At 42.6% G+C, this 15055-nt stretch overlaps 1 protein-coding gene across 5 annotated transcripts in view; it reads right to left on the reverse strand.

Moving 5' to 3' along the window:
• ADAD1 (adenosine deaminase domain containing 1) overlaps positions 1 to 13971 on the reverse strand; it is a 1111472-nt gene extending 1097501 nt beyond the window's left edge. For 2 of the 5 annotated variants that reach the window (XM_078676822.1, XM_078676823.1), the window contains exons 1-2: positions 13836 to 13971; positions 8012 to 8112 (exon numbers count right to left, since the gene is read on the reverse strand). The gene's annotated coding sequence lies outside the window, so the exon portion shown is untranslated. Of the gene's footprint in view, positions 1 to 7991; positions 8113 to 8411; positions 8440 to 13797 lie in introns of those variants that run through there. The other 3 variants (XM_078676824.1, XM_078676821.1, XM_078676825.1) reach the window with 3 other exon arrangements.
• Between the last annotated feature and the right edge of the window lie 1084 nt (positions 13972 to 15055).

The following is a 15055-nucleotide window of genomic DNA, read 5'->3' on the forward strand; positions in this document are numbered from 1 at the left end:
GGAAGGGTGCTAGTATGCACCCGTGATGCACCCCTCTCAATGTTTATTTGCCTGGTCACGATCATGTCTTTTTTATAGCGAACAGCCGCCCTTGAGTCTCAATGAAGGTCCTTGAGAAATAAAATAATGTTACTATCAATGCCAATGGTATACATCAACTGCCATAGCTTAGATCTATTGACACAATCGAACGCTTGGGATAGGTCCATAAAGGATAGGTATATGGTGCTGGAACACGCCATAGTATACTTAAAACGGTGCAACGGCCTGGGCAGAAGCCATATTGAATGATACTTAAATAGTTATTTTTATTGGCCCAAGATACAAGTCTACCCAGAACAATGCGACCCACCACCTTTACCACATAGTCCAGAAGAGAAATGGGCCTGAATTATGGTATTGTTGTGGCTTCAGGGTGGGGGGGGGGGGCCTTCACGCTAGGGTGACCACTTTCAGGTCATTGCAGGTACCGTTTTCAGGCTGGACATTTTGTGGCAGTCTAATGCACTCAGTGTGTTGCTGGGTTCTTTTGTTGCCTTTGAACTAATTAAGTATACAAAAACATGGGAGAGTAAGGATACAGGCTAGGGCCACCCTCCAAGGCCAGTATTATTACAGAAAGACAAAAAGGACCCAACCTTACTTTTAAAGAAATTGTTTCTTCAGATGGGAAAACAAAGTTTACAGTAAAACCTTCATCCACCATAGTTACCCCTTGGTGGCATGCTTCATCATAGGGTCCTCCCCGTTCCACTATGGAACAGGGCATACTGCGACCAGACGAACTACGCGGGAGCACTGAGATGACATCTTAGATTCTGAAGGAAGTGAACCGATTAGGGACACCCGGGTCACTTGTAACCCCCTCTCAACCTTCCACTCAAATGAAGAGTCGGTCAGACAGTAGAGAATACAAACCAAGTTATTTTATTACTATTCGCTCGAGCGGAGTCCGGTCTGACCAGCCTCCTTATACGGCTGCTGAGGGACTGACTCCTATCAACACGGTAACACAAAATATATATTTCCACCACCTCTAGAACCCCCACCCAGACTGGAATTTTCCAGCCTGGGCACTAACGAACAAAGGGAGTACAGAAAGGCCAGCTACCATCTTGACAAGGGGTACACCCTATCTTAGTTTCAAGGTTACTCTGCCCGTGCTAATCTCTCTAGGGTGGGAGCAAGGCTTACTCGAGAGGAAAGGTATGCAGATACAGAACGATATACTCATTAAAGCAGTGGAATTCAGCTTTGGATAATACTAAAGAGAAACAATCGAAGCCGTTTTTCTGCTAAGGCAAACATTATGAAACAGGAGCTTATTTCCGATCAGGGTACACAATGGCGGTTGAATACAAAACGGTGCTACAAATGCTAACTCGACTCGCAGATTGCTAGGAGGAGTCAGCTAGACTCGTTCTCAGTCCAATAATTCCTCACAGCATTGTTTCAGACCAGAACATTGTACTGAATCAGCCTTAGTGGCTACTGGGGAAATTTGAATACAGGTAAACACATGAGGTAGGGCTGCGCTGATTCTTCTTGATCTCTCTGCTGCCTTTGATACAGTGAGCCACTCTCTCATTATCAACTGTCTAGAGAGTCCCGGAATCGGAGGCACAGCCCTTACCATGTTTAGCTCCTTTCTCTCTAACAGAAAATAGACTTGTATTTGGAGATTTTGTCTCAGGGCTCTTCTTTGTCCCTTACAATGTTCATGATTTATGTAACCCCCTTGGCACATCTTATTCAATCTCAAGGCGGCACACAAATAGTGGTGTCTATTTCATCTGATGTTGAAGACGTTGCTACTAGGTTTAAGAATTGTCTGATGGATATTGCCATCTGGATGCAGGAAAACTGCCTTAAATTGAACTCTGGAAATATGGTGGTAAGGCTTTTTGGCAATAATGTAACTTTCTGGAACTCTTTTTGGAGGCCTTCAAAATTTGGCCCTCTTCCTTGTTCTGTACAGAAAGTAAAAAATCTGGGATTCATATTTGACGAACAGCTTTGTATTTCTAATCAATCAATCATTTTACCTCATTATGCTTTCACCTTATCAGTGTTTTAAAGAAAGTGTTCCCTTTCATTACTTTAAATCTGCAGAAAATGGTAATTGCGACTTATACAGAGTTATATCCAGGAATCCAGAAACGCTGGACTTAAAACTGCAGTCTCTTCAAAATGCAGCAGCTCGTCTGCTCTTAAAAATATCCAAATTTCATTTCATCTCAAAACATATTTGTGATTTTCACTGGTTACCGGTTAGTGAAAGAGTCAAATGTAAGGCTTTGTAAGTGGTCTATAAGGACTTACACAACGTAGGTCCAACCTATTTCCAGATGTTTTTTTTCTGGCATGCTCCCAATGGCAATCTTAGATCAGGCAATGCCAAATTATTGGCGATTCGAAAAATAAGGAAAGCCACAAGGGGTTTAGGGGAGGAGGGAGAAGTTTTCCTTCCTAGCATGTAAATGCTGGAATACTATGCCTCTTTCCTTGAGACTCCAAGCAAACAGGGTGCTTTTCAGGAGATGCTAAAAACCTGGCTCAATCTATACTAAATAGATACCTCTGCCTACTCATTCAGATGCTAGCGCCAAGATGCCTTGGCAGTTGCGTGCTGTAAAAAATGTTTACTTACTATGTCCTCTTTCTTTAAATCATATTTATCTGCACATCAGTATGTACATTTGTCCACCAAGTTATGCAAATGATTAAACGTATACCTGTGCAGTTATGCAGATTCACTTACGGTCTAGAACAATCATTGCTTTGTAATCACAGTTGACCAGGAGGTGTACATGTTCAGTTCAGATATACATGCATATGCTTATATTCTTGTAGTCTACATAGTAAAGAGCTTGAACGTACTGTGCCACTGAATGTAAAGTAGGCACACTTCTTTACAAAACTTATTAGAGGGCTGTGTCTCAGACATTTCTTAGGACGTGCCCTGTGACTTCTATACAGTTAAGGGGAGTTTATGTAACACTTACTTCAATTTCACACATTCCTTAGATGTCTGCCTTTTTATTTCAATTTCTTTAGATTTTCAGAAAGCGCTGGCTAGACCCGAAGGTATCAGAGCACTTTACATAAGGATCGGCGAGTTACACAGTTAAAAACAGTGTTGCACAACAACATAAGTTACAATAACATAGCAGAAAATAAGGACATTTCCAAAGGGGTATGTAAGGTGGGGGGAGGAAAAGGATCTGACCAGGTGGAACCGGCAAGGATGGAGGTGCTTCAAGGGGGCCAAAAGACAAAAGGAAAAAAAAGGGGGATAAAAAGAAATAATGTCAGGAGCGAGGTGAATGTAAAGGAAGTAGGTAGACCGCAAAGGGGGGGGGGGGGGGGGGGGGGGGTTTCAGCAAAGGGTAGAGGATTGTTTGGCGACAAAGGGCGTAGTTCAACAGCAAGTGAGGCGGGCAGGTCCTCCAAGATGGATGACCCGGGAAACTAGCACTGTATGCAAAGTCACAAAATGGCGGGGCAACTCACGAGAACCAATTTGCAAAACAACACGGGTGCTGGAAAAAAAGGAGCAGAGGGGGGCAGTCACAGAAGCAAGGACGGAAAGGGATTGGGGGACCACCGAAACCCAAACGAGTCAATTAGATGGGTAAACGCTCAGGGCTACTGGGCAGCAGAGTCGTTGAGGATGTTGACACGCCGTCTGTTCAAAGGCACAGGCTCTGGGTCGCGAGGGCAGCAGTGCCCCTCAGGCTGCACGCTGAACATCTGTGGAAGTCCGCCTGGGTGCCAGAAATGCAGTCCAGGAAATCGCGCCCCAGGCTCAGATAGCAAAGAAAAGGCCGGGGGAGTCACGCTGTAGTGTCGAGATTCTCCCCGAAACTGCACCCAGACACCTGGCAATACGACTAGCGGGTCCCGGTCCTCCCTCAGGAGGCGAAGCAGCAAAAGTTGAACCCGGATTGTATCTGGTTGGGAGACCTCATCCCAGTTCTGAAACAGTTAGCCGGAGAAACGCCCCCAGGCATGAACACCGCAGAGTGAGGGCTCCAACGAAGGCTGGTCATCACCAAAGCGTCGGTAGGCAGGGGGGAGGAAAGGCAACAGCAGGGGAGAAAAATGCAGAGAAACTATGCCAGATGCACGGCTGGGTAGGTGACGGCCAGGGTAGCGAGCAGGAGCCAATCTCCCCCTCAGCTGTCGATGAGGCTCCACCGGACAACGGCCATGCCGCTAGGGCTCCGCCGGAAAGGGAAATGCCTCAGATCCAACTCGTAGAGCTCAATCCAGCAGAGGAGCCCGGAGAAACGATGGCAGCAGTCAGAGCACGCCTCTGGTGAGTAAAGAGGGTCCAGGGGGTGAGGACATGGGGATTTTAGCCCCAAAGAGGCGATCCCTGGCTGGGAGCTCCCGGACGTAGCTTCTCATCTGTCGGCCATCATCTAAAAGTTTCTCACTGCAAAATACAAACATACACCACACAGGTAGTTTGTCAATGGACAAATACTACCTACTTAACACTCTACGCCTTCAGTGGAAATTAAGTAACTGGACAAAATAATAAAAACATGGACATAAGTATCAACACATAAAACCTACCCCTGAAGAACATGCAACTCTATCTGTATCACCATGTTAGGGAACTCAAACACCCCTTTTTAGGTTTTGCCTGCAGAGTGCTAGTGCAATCTATTGTTTTAAATTTAAACTTAAAAGGGACTTACATCCCGCCTCCTCTCGTTCCTGGCTTCTCATTGGTTTCTGAAAGTGCCACTTACTTTTCCTCCATTTCTTTTGGCTGTGCCATATTTTCCTACGTTTACAAATGCTTTTTCTTCGTCTGCTTCTGTTATCAGTTTCCCATCGCCGAAATACTATTAACATCCGCTTTGATGGAACTATATTTTCATTAAGTTTTGCCTTTTACTCTTGCAGCATATTTATTTAACAATTTACCACACGGAGAGAGATTAAGTGATTTGCATCGAATCACAGGAAGTTGATGGGCACCACCAAGACTCAGGGATGTGGAATTCCTATAGCCCGACTCCCAGGACATATTGTTTGGGGTCAAGGGCAACAAGTTTTCATGTGTATTTTCTCCTTGCGACAAGTAGGCGCACCCCTGCAGTGCAAACCCTTTAGCTGCCAGTTTGCAGTACCATATTATGGATCAGGGAAGGGCACAGTCTGCAGTTAAGGTAATTGTTTTGTTCATATGTTTATGCTGTTCAAACTTGTATTTATGGTTCATTAATTGAAAACCTTTATTATTTGGGTAAGCTTTCAAAGTAAATCTTGTAAGCACTAACTGCACTACTGACAGTGCTTCCAGTATAAAAACGTGCACACACGTTTTTAAGGTTTAGCAATATTAGGCTATGTATAATCCTCCCAGAATGCTCTCTGATTTGATGCAAATATTTGAAGAAGCTTGAAAGCAAGATTGATGATACTTTGCTTAAAAAAAAAAAAATGTTCATAAAAAAATGAAAGCAGGAAAAAAAACATTTCGCTAAACTACTGTAAAATCTCTGGTACCATTTCTTTGCAGCATCATTTAGTAAATGTAAATCCAGTACTTGTATAGCGCACGAATCGCCCCAGAAGGGGTATCTCGGCGCTGGGGGCCGTTGGGTAGATTAAGTGAGCTATTGCCCAGAGTCGCCTGGTGCTGGGCAGACGACCCCTGCCACAGGAGCAGGGGATCGAACCGTGATCCCCAGCGTCGAGCGTCAGTCGCCCTAGCCACTGCGTTACATTTAGTAACATGTTTTTGATGCATGCTAGTAGTTCTCAAAAATATTCATAATGGAGAATCAGTGTAACCAGTTCCAATAAGATTATGGGAAACAAAAATAAACAAGCATTGGCAAAGCCAGTAGGTCTGAAATTGGTTGGCAGCTTTTTAGTTTTGTCAATGTGTGACTTGTTTTAGCATGGTTTTTGTAAACCTTTATTGATGTGGGAGCTGCCGGGCCCTCACCATTATAACAAACATTGGCAAAAGCAAACATTGTTTTTGGTCTCAAAAAGCACACAATGCCACAGTAGGTACTCGCACTGAACAAAATTACTTTGTGTGCCGATATGCTCCATCTGAAAAAACAGAATGCTGTCACTCACAGTGAAGCCAGCCAATTCAGAGAGAGAGAGACAGACTTTTAATACACGCAAAAGTTCATGGTCATCACCTGACCAAATTAGGAGCCCAATTATTAAAGAAAGTCTCAAAAGGGCACCCAAGGTATATGTCCTTGCATTAAGTGCAGCTATATGGTTTTCGTGAATTCCCCAAAATTTACAGAAGTAGGGCAAGAAATAGTAATCCTAGAAAATATTTGTGAACTGCATTTTAGCATGAGCAAATATGCATGTGTAGATTTGCTCATGTGAAAATCTAAGTGTTTGAAGTTCACTTTCCCTCCAACCACTTTTTTCCCCAACTCTGGAAGAAGGTTTACATCTGTCATTGTCAGAAGTAAATTTCCAACATTTGTCAGTATGGGAAAAGATAGATTAGAGAGGATTTGTTGAAACCTGCACGTTAGTAGGTTTGCACAGACTCAAAAGGGCTTTCTAACCCTGGAACTATTGCTTACCACTACCTTCAGCCCCAGTTTGTAGATCTGCGGAAATGTGGCAACATAAGGGGACTGCAAGTATTCAAACACTACTATGGTAGGAGCCCTGGCATAATCAAGAGAGACTATATCAGAGCTCTTATATAATGCCATAATTTGTCGTTGCACTACAGGGAACCAAAGGGACATGTGGATTTTGTTACAGGACAAGTAGATTTATGAAGCAACCTGCCCCATGGACAAGTAAATATTTTATTAAATTCCACACCCCTGAAGACTAGTACTGGGCTCTGGAGTCAGCCGCTCTGGTCCCTGCGCAACATCCTCTCCACTCCAGGGTTATCCATCAGGGAGTTCTTTCCTTCTCCCAGACGATGATTGATGAAAACAGCTCTTTATTCATTATATAGGACAAACCGATGCATTGCCAAGCTTGTTAAAGTTGCACTGGCACCACACCTCACTTCATGTTAACCATTTACTTGAATTGGAAGGAAGGACATTTTGGGGGGAAGAAAGTAACTGAAAATCGCAAAAACTTAGGAAGGAACGCATCCCTACCCAAACGTGTGGATCTGAGTGAGATTTATGAGACTGCCCTAGGAACGGTCAAATAAAAACTCACTCAAGAGTCAACAAATAGGTACACCGTACCAACACTTCACGACATGGTTACAAATTTCCAGAACATTAGTGTTCATTGTAAGTACTGAAATTAAATTATACCTTTGATTTCCACTAAATATTGACAGCACCCCTGTATGAAAAAAGCCAGACCAGCTTCAACTCAGGATTTCATTGAGAGCACGCTGGCGTAAAAGCGCCCCATAAAATCTTACTATTTATAATCAGTCTCACTCTTTGTGGTACATGGCCTCTCTTTTAATTAGACTCGGTGACCTAGATACGCAGCATCTTAAAATCATTTTTCAGCCAAAAGCGATTATTTAAACATAAATTCATCAGTACTGCAATCCCATAAACCTCTGGGCCCTTGGCATAACTAGATATGGAATAAAACAGTATTTTAACACACAGACATGAATGATAAATAACAACACAATCATTAACAGTGAGGCAGAGCATTTGATCAAATTAAAGTAAAACATCGCTCAACGTGCTCGCCAAGCGCTTTAGGGAGATTGTGGGCACAACCCGAAAAAAACACAATCTGGAGGGTTCTTTAAATTAAAGGTAAACTACCGCAAGGTAATTCGTCCAGTCGCATTATAAAGTAATACTCTACGACTGCCCCTTTCTAGGGCCTCGAAGTGTAGGTCGACCATGTGACTGCACCCCGTCTACCCTACAACATTCCTAACACAGTGAAGAGGAGCTACGAATGCACGAGGCAGGCACAGCAATCCTAAAACCCCACCCTCAATCTTGTTGGAAATATGTAATTAAAACATATACAATTACATGTATGAAGCGAGCCTTACGATTACTTAAACTGGTCCACTCCTTTACGGCCGCCTGCAAGGAATAAGCGGTCCCGATACAAGTTTTTACTCAATTCCGCTGTCAAATGGATCCTCGATGCCTGTAATAGCGGGCTTCACCCGCGTTAACTCTCACGCGGGTTTGACTCGTGGGGTTTGGCTCGTGAGTTCGACTCGCGTCTATATCACGAGCCAAAGCCCGAGGCTAACATTGTTTTCTTTTAAAGTTACATTCACGAGCCACGGCCCGTGCCTACTGTATTAACATGTTGTGTTTTAAATACTCTCCTCGCGCACGGTCGGCTGTGTCTCCCTGTTCACCATTGTAACCACAGGCTGAACGGAGACCAGACGTCCATGACAGGTGGAGTCAACTACCTATGGAATAAACTTCACTTACCGGAACCCGCTGCTTCTCTCTCTCATTTATAACATATTTTGGCGACAAGACGGAGACTCCACCTCACCCACGCTGATTTTCCCCTGATTCAGCACCTCGTCAATCACAAACTTTTCCATTGGACGGTCGAGTCTCTTGGTTTTCCAATCAACAGAGCTGCCTCTACAAGTCTCTTCAACCGGCAACTCGTATTGGACGGTGGCAATCTTCTTCAACACGATCAACCTCATTGGATGTCATTTCATGCAACTTTATTGAGGTATCGTGCGAAGACTGTTTTCAAGACGCAACCAAGGTACTGTGTTGATCCTAAATGTTTAATTGTTGTGCGCACCTCCAACGATACGCACGTTGTAATTAAAAACATTGCGTGTCACTTCAGCGACACGCACGCTTTCAACTTACAGCGCATTTATCATTTAAATAATTTATTTTAAAGATCCGATCATTGCGTGTCATTTCCAACGATACGCACGTTATTATTGGACCAACATATAAACATTGCGTATCATTTCAGCGATACGCACGCTTTCAACAGATAATCACAGGATATTTACAAGGTTGTGCACAGCGTATCTTTACAGCGATACGCACGCTTTTCATTTGTTGAAATTGCATATTTACAACGTTATAGACGTTATTGGAAACATTCATTTCAGTGTTTAAACGTCTATTCCACACCTTTAAATCGTAAATACTCATTTTAAAAACGACATCTTGTTATTATTAAGGTGTTAAGGTTATCGTGGTTTTAGATTTATAAACCCACTCATATTTCTGCATTGATATTTAACATGGCTAATAACCAGTGGCATCAGATTACCCAACCTCCACCTTTCTTGAGCAAACCAGGCACTCCAGACATAATTTGGTCTGAGTGGTTTGGGTTGTTTGAGAATCATTTAATTGCTATTGATGCCACTGAGTATTCTGATAAAAGAAAATTCGCTATTCTTTTCGGTTGTTTAGGACAAGCTGGTCAACGAATCTTTAAGAGTATTGTTCCCATAGCACCACCTATTTCACTAGATGAAAGTGGAGACAACCTTTGGAACGTTTACATTGAAGCCATTGCAAGATTAAAAAAACAATTTTGTGATGAACCTAACATTATGTTAGAAAGGCACAATTTCTACGCCAGGAAACAAAATGAGGACGAGAAGGTAGAAGAGTACATCGCTGCACTCAGAGTTTTAGCAATCACTTGCAATTTCGAACCTTCTCCTGATAAATTTATAAGAGATCAGTTCGTATTTAATTGCTCATCAAGGAAGATTAAACAGAGAATCCTGGGGTGCAAGAACCCATCTTTAAGTGAAGTTATAGACCTTGCTCTTAGCATTGAACGTTCTACATTAACCAGCAAAGTTGTTATGGACCAACCTAAACAGGGTGTTAATGCTATAGACTGCTACGACTCTGATGAAGGAGAAACTCTCTGTGCCATTACTAATAAAGGCAGAGTTCAACCAAATAAATTCAACCAAAGAAAGAAAACCTACTTTTGTTATAGATGCGGTTCAAAGGATCACATTGGGAACGCCCCAAATTGTCCTGCCCTCAAGAAACGATGTTCCATTTGTAAAAAAATTGGGCATTTTCAGGGGGTTTGCAGATTTGCAAAGAAACCTCCGAATGTTAATATGATAGACTTTGATGCATGTACTGAATCTTTTAAGAACATTATTGTAACTCTTGATACTAATGGTGACATTGATTCTATTAAGGGTCCATTATGCGCAGCTATTATTGATAACGTACACCTTCAGGTCATGGCGGATTCAGGCTCCCCATACACTATCCTTAGAGACTCAACCTTTTACGAAAAATGGGACAAAAGAGTCGAACTGATTGAATCTGATGTTAATCCTCTAGCATTTGGGGAGAAGAATATTAACATGCTAGGATATTTTGTAGGATTAGTCCAATGCTTGGGGAGGGAGACCGTCACTAAAATTTATGTAGCAGAAAAAGGCAAAGACATCGTGGGCTGGAAAGACTTAGCCTTAATGGGTCTTTATTTAGTCCCAGGTGATGAGAACCCCATTAAGGTTGGGAAGTTACCTACCTTTAAAACTGATTTACCTATTGCTGTAATTGATGATCATAACACAAAAGTTCAAGAAATTTTGGCAGAATTTAAACCTGTATTCATGGAAACGGTAGGGAGTGTCAAAGGATTTGAGCATAAGATTAGACTGATACCCGGGGCACAACCAGTTAGTCATAAAGTTAGAGCTGTCCCACTGAGTGTCAGATCTGAATTAAAAATGATGTTGGATGATTTGTGTAAACAAGGTATCATTTCCCCCATCAATTCTTCACAATGGGTCGCACCAATTGTAGTCGCACGCAAAAAGACTGGGGAAATTAGATTATGTGCGGACTTACGCTCATTAAATAAGAACATTATTGTTGACTGTCACCCACTACCGAGAATCCACGAGCTTCTGGCTAACATAGGCGACGCTAAATGGTTTTCTTTGATCGATCTGAGGTCAGCGTACCATCAGGTATCTTTAGCGAAGGAATCCCAAGAACTTACCTCTTTTATTACTCCTTTTGGAGCTTTTAAATTCCTTCGCCTCCCTTTTGGGTTAGCGTCTGCTGGAAGCGTTTTCCAGAAGCTGATGGATGTGATGTTTCAAGGCATAGCGGGTGTGCAGGCATACCTTGATGACATCCTGATTTTTGCCAAATCACTAAACGAACACGACGTTATTCTTAGAAATGTGCTTACAATTTTAATGTCTAGGAATATGACTGTTCGTGCAGACAAATGCAAGTTTGCAGTTAACAAAATTGATTATCTAGGGCATACAGTATCGGACCAAGGTATCACTCCCAAGTTTTCAGTCATTAGAGCCATTGAAGACGCAAAACCTCCTCCTGATAAGGATGCCTTACGATCCTTCCTAGGACTTGCAGAATATTATGCAAGGTTTGTCCAGTCATATTCGCAAATAGTGGAACCTTTACGAAAGCTTTTGAGGAAAGGGTCTAGTTTTGTTTGGACACAAGAGTTAGACAAGGTTTTTTGTGAGATCAAGAAGATGATCGTTTCTGCTAAAGCCATACATGCCTTCAGAGAAGATGCCACCTCAGTTATCACTGTAGATGCGAGTATTTCTGGTCTAGGGGCAGTTCTTACACAAAAGGTGAATGGTCAGGAACAAACTGTAGCATTTGCGTCTAGAGCACTCAAAGAGTTCGAACAGAGATACAGCACTATCGAAAGGGAAGCTCTAGCTTGTGCTTGGGCGGTCCACAAGTTTAAAATGTACATTTGGGGTAGAAGATTTGAGTTGGTCACTGATCACAAGCCACTAATTTACATCTTTGATAAATCCAGTTCAACGTCAATGTCAGCTAGACTGATGAGATTAGTCTCGAAATTACAAGAGTTCAATTTTTCTGTTAAGCATATAGTTGGTGGCAAGAATTTTCGGGCTGATTGCCTATCTAGAATGGCTATGGAGAAGGACGATGAGGAGGATTTTCTGGTAGAGGACGTAGAATGTGTTACCTTGGTGGATGCAGTGGATGTGGTTAGTGATGTGATTTCTGAGGGCGATTGGAAGGAAGCCACTGCTTCAGACAACGTGTTGTTAAAAGTGATAGAATTTACCACACGGTGTTGGCCTGAACCAAGAAGTCTGAATGGCGATCTACGTAGTTTTGCCCAAATTTCTGAGGAATTGTCTGTTGAGAACGGCATAGTACGAAGAGGTGAAAAATTTGTTCCCCCCTTTAAACTGAGGGAGTCTATTATTAATAAGGCACATCAAGGGCATCTGGGGACAACTAAAACCTCTATGCGCATTAAGCAGCGCTATTGGTGGCCCTCAATTGATGCCCAAGTTAAAAATTTGATTGATTTGTGCCCGGAGTGTTTATTATCTGATAAACATTGGCGCACACTGAAAGTTCCCCTACATCCCACGGATTTTCCTAGCTCCCCCTGGGAGAAAGTTGGGGTAGACTTTTCGGGGCCATATTCCATTCTTCAACAAGAGAATAAGTACATTATTCTTTTGGTGGACTATTTTTCAAAGTGGATGTACTTCGATTTTGTTAAGACTCCTGATTCAGATTCCACAATTACCTTTCTCAAGAGGGTGTTTGATTTAGAGGGATCTCCCAAGTTTATCGTCTCAGACAACGGAACTCATTTTGTTTCGGATAAAATGTCCAAATTTTTGAAACAATTGGACATCAAACAACTCAAAGTCTCTCTTTATTCCCCAGCTTCGAATGGTCTTGTAGAGAGGGGGAATAAGGTGGTTAAAGAAGGTGTTCAGACGGCGATTTCTTGTGGTTACAATGTGGTTGAATTTGTAAAGCAAAAAGTGTGGCACTACAATACCTCCCCTCACTGCGTAACTGGGGTCTCCCCGTTTTCCTTGCTGAGAGGTAGAGAGAATCGTTCTGTCCTATTTCCTTCATGGTTGCACCAGGACTCTACTGATAAAATTATCGATTTGGATTCTGTTAAGAAATCTGTTCTAGAAAAACAGAACCAAATGAAGTTACACTTTGATGGTAAATTAGATGGTAAATTAGTGGACCTGCAGGTTGGAGACTGGGTTTTAATCAAGAGTCCAGGTAGAGTAGTGAAAGGACGTTCAAAATTTTTTGCACCCATTCAGGTAGTTAAAGTAAGTAAGGGAGCTGCCTTTCTGGAAAAAAAGGGTTGGTGGAACAAACGCCAACTAGTGAAAGTCTCTGATCACCAAGCACAGATTATCAAAGGAATGAAACATAATGGGAACTCCAGTAGCTTGGATTGGAGTTTTTGGATGGATGCTCCTTCTATTCCCAGTGTTCCTATCCATTCCTTTCCACAAGCCCCCCAGCCTTCGGTACAACTATCAAGGGAGGTTTCTGTGGATCCTCCAAACGTTGTTGTCAGTCAGGATGTTCCCTCCCACACAAAAGTTTCTTCTTTTGGCAGGCGCATCAGGGCTCCTGAGAGATATAACGAGTTCATTAAATTTTAGGCAATTGTGTTATTTCTGGTTAGATCCATTTTAATTCGACAATGTTTCTTTTTCCAATTTTTATCGACTGTTGTAAGGGGGAAGGTGGTGTAATAGCGGGCTTCACCCGCGTTAACTCTCACGCGGGTTTGACTCGTGGGGTTTGGCTCGTGAGTTCGACTCGCGTCTATATCACGAGCCAAAGCCCGAGGCTAACATTGTTTTCTTTTAAAGTTACATTCACGAGCCACGGCCCGTGCCTACTGTATTAACATGTTGTGTTTTAAATACTCTCCTCGCGCACGGTCGGCTGTGTCTCCCTGTTCACCATTGTAACCACAGGCTGAACGGAGACCAGACGTCCATGACAGGTGGAGTCAACTACCTATGGAATAAACTTCACTTACCGGAACCCGCTGCTTCTCTCTCTCATTTATAACAATGCCCTTGTGGATAATGTGATTTACTTTTATATTCTGCAACTGGGGCCCAACTACTAGCACTACCGGACGATGCTCTTCCCTGTGACGTCTGAACTCAGAACGTTGCGCAGTGGGCGGGGCCGCGCAAGGAAGCACGCACGTACGAAGAGCGCAAAGCGCCCGTTGCCGCGTTTATTCTCTTAAATTGCACTTATGGGCGGGGCCCACGAAGTAAACAAAGCACGTAAGAAGCCGAAATGGAAGATAGTGCCGAGTCTGCCGACTCTGCTAGTGAGTGTATGGCGGACATCTCCACTATCGTAGTGTCGGTCTTAAAATGCTTGCTCGGTTTTTGGTTAAATCTACCGGACCGCTCGGTTCTCATGTAAAAGACTTATTGTGGGGTTATAAGCAACGTAAAGGGCCCTAACGGCTGTCCATCGCTTGCCTTCTTCGTTGACTGCATTTCATGTTTGTGGACTTCTATGTGTGCTTCGGTTATTTCTTTGATTACTCTCCCCCAGAGCATATTCTCTTTACCTGCCAGTGGTTGGCTAGCTTCTATCTTTCCACTGCTCACTTTTAGGGAACTTTTTTCATTCATGCCAACATTTTAGTGAAGGCAAGTGGGAGATTAAAAAAAAAAAAGTTGGGAGAATGAAGAAGAATTTTATAGTTTAGTTAGTTAAAACCGTAACAGTTTTGCATAGATAACTTACACTCAAAAGTTTAAGATCATTTCAGCATTAGCAGTGTAAAACTTAGCACGCAGTGTTTAAAAACTGCAAATGGAAATTAATTCAATTTTAAAATCAATCTATCACGTTCTGACTTCCTCAATTTTGCAAGCTCTGCATATACAAAAAAATACAAATAAAGTGCATTTATGTTAAAACTCAAAATTTCCAATACTAAGCTGATTATTTACTTACTATCCAGGTGTATTTATAAGTCTCTATATCCTGATACCCCTAAAGAGAGTCCCACACGTTGGATCAACAAGAAGTGAAAATCAACTCTACAGTCTTCCTTTCCATACAATGATGATTTAACAAATAGAGGTGGTAATGACGTTTCTCCCCCACTGAGTTAACCTTATAAAATGACCTTACTTTTCACAGCTTGATTGTGTGCACGGAGGAACTTTATCAATTTACAGTTTAATTTGGGGGTCGGATGGATCTAGTCCTCTAATGACGGCAGACTTGCAGGTTCTTATTCCTCTGTCCAGGAAGGCTCTCCT

Source organism: Lissotriton helveticus, chromosome 2_1 (assembly GCF_964261635.1).
Source record: "Lissotriton helveticus chromosome 2_1, aLisHel1.1, whole genome shotgun sequence".
Lineage (NCBI taxonomy): Eukaryota > Metazoa > Chordata > Amphibia > Caudata > Salamandridae > Lissotriton > Lissotriton helveticus.